The sequence below is a fragment of the Vicia villosa genome, linkage group LG1 (assembly GCF_029867415.1).
Source record: "Vicia villosa cultivar HV-30 ecotype Madison, WI linkage group LG1, Vvil1.0, whole genome shotgun sequence".
In the NCBI taxonomy this organism is placed as follows: Eukaryota; Viridiplantae; Streptophyta; class Magnoliopsida; order Fabales; family Fabaceae; genus Vicia; species Vicia villosa.
The window spans coordinates 166,815,404-166,823,233 of NC_081180.1; positions in this window are offsets into that span (position 1 = coordinate 166,815,404).

Consider the following 7,830-nt stretch of genomic DNA (forward strand, 5'->3'; position numbering starts at 1 on the left):
AAAAGAAAATATAACCATCAGTATGAATTTAATTAGTTGAGAACATATGTATTACAAAAGAAAAGAAATATACCTTCCCATACCAGACATGCCTAGCAGCATGCTCTGCATAATGATGAAGTAAGGAGGTGTCAAATGGCCCTTCTAGGTAAACCTCTAACGGGGCATCTGGATCAACAACGGCTTCCTCCTGGGCTTCAAGGGCTTCAGAGTCAATAGGGGCTTTAGGAACTTCAAGTTCAACAACATCATATGCTTGAGACGCTTGAGAGAGACGACTACAAGAACCAGACTATCGATGTTGCAAAGTAGATCCATCATGAAACGAGTTATCAGTAACTCATGCCTCATGGTCCTCACCACCTTAACCCTCTCTCGTCATATCGATGTAGTTTGGGACACACGCTCGAGGCTAATCTGACTAGCATTGTTATCATCCATTGCACATGCGTTAGAAACTGAGACATAGATAAATAATATGTTCGAAGAAATTCAAAAATTCTACAAAATCACCTTATTTTTACCTGAGTACAATCTAGAGATGTCTCTTCGAAAATAGTGCAGAGATAATTCGGAGATGCATCTCCGGACAAAGCTGCGATTTTGATCCCATGATAGAAACCCATTTTCTACCCTACCATTCCATAAAAAGCTCAATGCATGTTCTTCTATCCAACCTATTTCATTCACACTAGTACCCAATGTACCTAAAACAACTAATGCAAGCTAAAAAATTAACCACAACAGAACATAAGAAGAACCAAAAATTTGAAAAACTTACGAAATGATATTGATTGATGAGAAGGAAAAGCTTGGATTTTATGAGATGCTAGAAAAAGCTATAATGATATAAGCTTGAATGAATGGATGCAGAGGTAAAATTATTGCAGAGCTCAACCAAGTTTTTTTGAGAACTTTTTAAAAAATAAAGGAGGAAGAGGGAAGGGTCTGACGCGAGATATGTATCAACAATGTCCGGAGATGCATCTCTGACCTCCTCACAACTGTTTGAATAAATGGTGTTTAAGGAGATGAATCTTAGGACTAAATTTTTACACATAATGAGATGCATCACCAGATTAAATTTTAACGAAAAAGGGGCGTCTCTTCAATTTGGTATGAGAAATGGCTAAAAATGGTGCATAGAAGCTAGAAACATAATAGACTTTTTGTGGTGGTGTGAGATAACACATAAGGGTGGAAAAAGTATTCCCAACTTTCCCCCTCGAAATTTTATTGGGTCTAGCCTGCTTGCTATCATTACTATTAGGCTATAATTTATTTTTTTTTGGTTTTATGACCCAAAATTTCTACTCTTTTAATCTTTCGGGAAATAAGTGATATTGTTTATCTAAAAATTAAATGTAAAGGACAAAAAAATAAAAGCTTGAAGGTAAATGACACACAAGATTTATACTAAAGTTCTCTTTATTAACCAACGGTACATTTAGTCCATCCATTCTTTGGAGGATTTTCCAATATGGTTAGATCTTTGTACAAGTCTTCAACAAGTCCTTATTACAAACTTGCAATACACATGCAAAAGAGATAACCCTACTTTATTTTACACCACCTTATCACCACAAATTTGGTGACTAAAATACAAATGCACACTTTGAATAATTTTGGTTTTTGCTTGAGTTTCCTGAGAAATTGAAAGTGTTATAGCTTGGATTGCAACATGTACCTTAGTTATGCTTCCTTATCTCAAACCTCACTTGAATTTCAATGTTCATTCAATCTTGATAATTTTCTTTTATGATGTGCATGATACAATTTTTTCCTTTTCTTATTTGATAATATTTGTCTTCATCAAAATTGTACTTGATACAAGATCTATTCATAATCTCCCCCTTTTTTACGATGACAAATAATTTGGACTTTGTGTTGTTGATAGGATTTAAGAAAATCTCCCCTTTAATATATGACCCCCTTTGAGGCTAAAGTTTGTAATTGTACAATCTTGTAAACCTGTAAATTTATTTAATCCAACCAATCATAATATAACCAACATAACCAACCATTCTCCCCCTTTGACATTATCAAAAAGAATAAAAGGTAGGATTGCACACATCCAACCTAACATACATTTTAACATACATGCATACAATTCACATAATGGAATTGGAACACAAGAACAATATATTATAAAACTTAAGTACAAAAATCACACAACATCTGGAGATACATCTCTGAACCCCCACAACTGTTTGAATAAATCGTGTTTACGGTGATGCATCTTCAGACTCACTTTTTACACATAATAAGATGCATCATCAGATTAGATTTTAAAGTAAAAGGGGTGTCTCTTCAATTTGGTCTGAGAAATGGCTAAAATTGGTGCGTCCAGAGATGCATCTCTAGACGCTAGAGACATAATAGACTTGTTATGGTGGTGTGGGATTACACATAAGGGTGGAAAGAGTATTCCCAACTTTCCCCCCTAAGTTTTGTTGGGTCTATCCTACTTACTATCATTACTATCGGGCTATACATTTTTTTGTTTTTATGGCACAAAATTTCTACTCTTTTAATTTTTTTTTGGAAATGAGTGATTTTGTTTATATAAAACTTGAATGTAAAGGACAGAAAATTAAAAGCATAAAGGTAAATGACACACACAAGATTTATACTAAAGTTCTCCTTATAAACTAAGGGTACATTTAGTCCCTACATTCTTTGGAGGATTTTCCAATATGGTTAGATCTTTGTACAAGTCTTCAAAAGAACTTCTTAAAAACTTGTAATACACATGCAAAAGAAAGAACCCTACTTTCTTTTACAACACCTTATCACCAAATTACTAAAATACAAACGCACACTTTGAATAACTTTGAATTATTTTGGTCTTGGCTTGAGTTTCCTGAGAAATTGAAAATGTTATAGCATGTATTGCAACATGTACCTTAGTTATGCTTCCTTATCTCAAACTTCACTTGAATTTAAATGTTTACTCAAACTTGATCATCTTATTTTATGATGTGCATTATACTATTTTTGTCTTTTTTCTTCTTTGATAATCTTTGTCTTCATCAAAATTGTACTTGATACAAGATATATTCAAAATCTCCCCCTTTTTTATAATGACAAATAATTTGGAATTTATGTTGTTGATAGGATTTAAGAAAATCTTCCCTTTAATATATGTCCCCATTTGATGCTAAAATTGTAATCATACAATCTTGTAAACCTGCAAATTTATTTAATCCAGACAATCACAATACAACCAACATAACCAACTATTCTCCCCCTTTTTGACATTATTATAAATAATAAAGGGTAGGTTTGAACACATCCAACATAGCATACATTTGAACATACATGCATTCAATTCACATAACACAATTAGAACACAAGCATAATCTACTTAATATAAATGTAAAGAAGTCATGATGGAAACCCTAGCCACATGTCTTCTTGGTAATAATCCTCGCCACATGTCAATTGATAATAATTCTAAATAAAACCCTAATTATACAAACTATATATATTAAAATAAATAATAATAATAATATAATACTAAACTAAACCATCATTAATATTAATAATAATAATAATAATAAAATAATAATATAATATCTAACTAATAAAAATATTAAAATAATAATAAATAGATAATTGTCATTTGATAATAGTTTTAAATACGAATCCTAATTATACAAACTCTATAATAATAAATAACAATATAATACTAAACTAAATCATCACTATTAATAATAATAATAATAATAATAATAATAATAATAATAATAATAATAATAATTAATATCTAACTAATAAAAATATTAAAATAATAGTAATAGTAATAACAATAATATAATATAATAACTAACTACCACAATTAATAATAATAAAAGTAATAATAATAATAATAATAATAATAATAATAATAATAATAATAATAATAATAATAAAATAATATATTCAACTAACACTATTATATCTTATTATCCTAATTCTCATTATACTATAACTAATATTATTTGTTTCCTAAATATTTTATGTTTAGATTTATGATTTTTTTTGTTACATTTTTAAATTGAACTTTACAATGTTATATATTTTATGGTTAAATTTTTTTATTTTTAAAATTCAAAATAGATTCAATGATTATATTTTATTAATAACTATTTCTCTATACATAATTATTTACTACAAATTTAAAAATGTCATAAAAAATAATTACACTTTATAGAGAATTATAATTCATAATAATTATTATTCTTATTTCTGTTACTAAACATTAAATAATTAACAATTATTATTATATTTCATAATGGTTATATTATATTATACTAAAAAAAATTATTAGAATATTTCGGTTACTATTATAATAATTACTTTTATTGTAGTTACAAAACGTTATAGTTTTTAATCACTATTTTTAATTCCTAAAATTATGGTTACACTTTCTAATCAGATTTATTATCCTATTAATAGGTAAAATCACATATATAAATACATAATTTGTTGTATGGATTTTGTAGAGTTATTGTACACAATTTGATTTGATTGTAGGTCTTCACATTTGGCTTGCCTCCTAACATCTCATATATGATACGTATATACTTTTTAATTTTATATTACTCTTCTTATATGCTACAAATTTTTTGATTTTGTAATGTAATTTTTATTTCACTTTTTATTTTATAACGCATGTTTAAAATAATACTTAACTTATTTTTGTTCACTACGACGATGATTAAATTCAGCAGTCCAAGATTAGATGTTGGTTGGGGTCTTCTTCAACAATCAAATATTTGATTAATAAATATCACCAAGTCTAAATTACTAATTTGTATCAAGAAGTGTCCAACTAATCTTTTACTTTTGCTCTCTAAAGTATTAGGGGTTAACACCTCTAAAGTTATTTGTGTTTAATTTTCTCTTTGAGCAGGTATGTATGAATATTAATTATATTGATTTTCACTATAACTTATAATTTGTAAAATTTTACAAAAAGTTATTATTATTACTATTATTATTATTTTTTTTTTTGTGTAAGCAAGATATATTAAACCGGAGAACTAAGGGTTCTCCAACCCGATTACATAGAGAAACGGGAAAACCCGACAAAAACAAAATTACAAACCAATTACAACTACGACAAAAAAAATCAAAGGATCCTTTATGAATTCGTAGAAAGAGTAATTGGGGTGTGTAATTTTCCCACAATAATATTATTATTATATTATTGGTTGACGTGTCAATTGGAGCCCTCTCTCACGCCACACCTTTATATGTTTCTCTCTCATAGTTTTTTTCTCTCATTCTTATCACTTTATTTTTAGTTAGTTTATCTCCCTTCACACATCCATATAAAATGAGATGATGAATTATATTAATTTTTCTTATTAACAACATTATTATTATTATTATTATTATTATTATTATTATTATTATTATTATTATTTTTGTTTTAAAAGAAAATATCAATCAATTTATTTACAATAATTAAATATCACACATCTGAATTAAAGGTCACATTCTTTTTATTTTATATTATTGATTTATTTAATAATCATTCTTATCGTTTTACTTTCCACAACGACATAAAACTATTTTTAAAATTCCTTTTAACCTTTCTATTTCAATAAAATTAATAATCATATATTTTTATTATTATAACACCTTTTGAACACATAGCTATACATTAGTTGTTGATTTTGCAACAAATATAAAGAAAATTAAAAAATACATATCTTAATATGTATTTTACAAAATTAAGATTAAAATATAAGCCAAATACATAATTAAGATTAAAATATAAGCCAATTTTTTTTGTTTATTTTGTTTTGGATTAAATTATTGGAACAATGTTTAGAAACAAATTGAATAGTACAAAAATTAAACATTACCATAAAAATAAATTTTATTTGCAATCAAATTAAATATACGTATGATACTTTTTATGTCGTATGTAAAAAATAAAAGGACTTACAAATAAATGGTTTAAAATATGTTTATGATAGTTTTTTTCTTTTCTTTTATCAATATTTTCTTTTTTGGGTATGGTAATTTTTTACCATTAATAAATCGAAGGTTGGCCACTATTAGCCGAATTACTGGAAATTTATGGCCAATTCTAATTATTATTTTATTATTATATGAAGGTTTGATCTTATATGATAACGTTAGTATGATTTTATTTAACTATCTAAAAATTGTTCCATTTGAATTTATTTGGACTTGACATTGATAATTTTACGTATTTGTTAGGTTCCTTAAATTATACAAGTATACATTAATATACATTTATATGTATTATGAATTTCATGATTAATTAAAAATAATATACACAAATGATAAAATTATTCACGTAAATATGATATATCTTTCAAATTTAAAGAATATAACTAAAATAATAAAATAAAATTATAATATAAATTAATAAAGATATTTATATTATAAAACATTTTTTATATTAAATATAATTTTAAAATACATTCAATTATAAGATTATATATAATTACATTTGCAAAAATATATTTTTTAAAATAATATTTGAGACAATGATTATAATCAAACCCATCCAACGCGCGGGTTTTTATATAATTCACATTTAAACAATTAATCTTGAGGGTGACAATGTATCAATCATTAAGGATCCCAAATTTCCATGCTTGAAAACTAAAGAATCTGAATGATTCAATGTCTTTTTAATTTAATGTGTTTTACGTTTTTTTAATATATATGTAATAATAACGCCCAAATATGATAGATTTGTCCATCACATAACTTTTATTAATTAATAATAAAAATTAGCATGGATTTTTCTTTATTTTAATTTATTTTCAATCATACACTTATAAAATTTTCTTTATTTCAATTTATCACCAATGATAAAATAAAATTAATCACAATGATTTGGATTTTCTTTATAAATTAATAAAATAGAAACTCAGATAAAATCTTTTAGGTTTTTAAAATGTAAATAATTTAAATAATAATAATAATGGGAAATATTGACACAATCATAGTACCAGTAATGTTATATCGCAAGTTTATCATTGACACCTTCTGATAAAAGAATCCCTTTCAAATTCTAACGGCACCAATTTCCTTTAGCTGTTTTATTTGCAATGACTATCAATAAAAGTCAAGGGCAGTCACCCAAACATGTTGGAGTATATCTACCACAACCAATGTTCGCTCATGGACAACTATATATTGTCTTATCAAGGGTTACTTCAAAAAAAAATTGAAGATATTGGGGACTAATAATGAATGTGAAGATATAGATACAACATCAAATGTAATTTACAAAGAAATATTTAATAATATTATTTAGTTACTTAATTTTTATTTCTTCAAACTTATACATTTTAAATTATCATAAAATTTTATTTTTTAATTTATTAACTTTCACATTAAATAATTAAAAGTATAATTGCAAATATACACTATATGACCTACAAAATAATTTTATATGCAAATAACAAATAAATATCAATTATTATAAAAAAATATTTCTAATATACCCGTGCGAAGCACGGGTCGGTAATCTAGTATATTATAAAACTTAAGTACAAACATCAAACAAAGTACAAATAGAAAACGTACAAAGATGTATTGGAATGCATACAACGAAACATATAATGCATAAGAAAACATATGATAGCCATATAACACCAACTACTCTTCCTAGTTTTCATCAAAATCAAGTTGCTCCAACCGGAAAAAGATACCTTCAAATATGAGCAACACCATAAGTATATTCAACCATTTAGTCCTAATATTATAACGATATACTATCAAGTTAGTTCGTATCTTTTGTGAATCTTGTTGTGAATTACGACAAAATTCAATATTAATTTGTGAGGCAAAGAA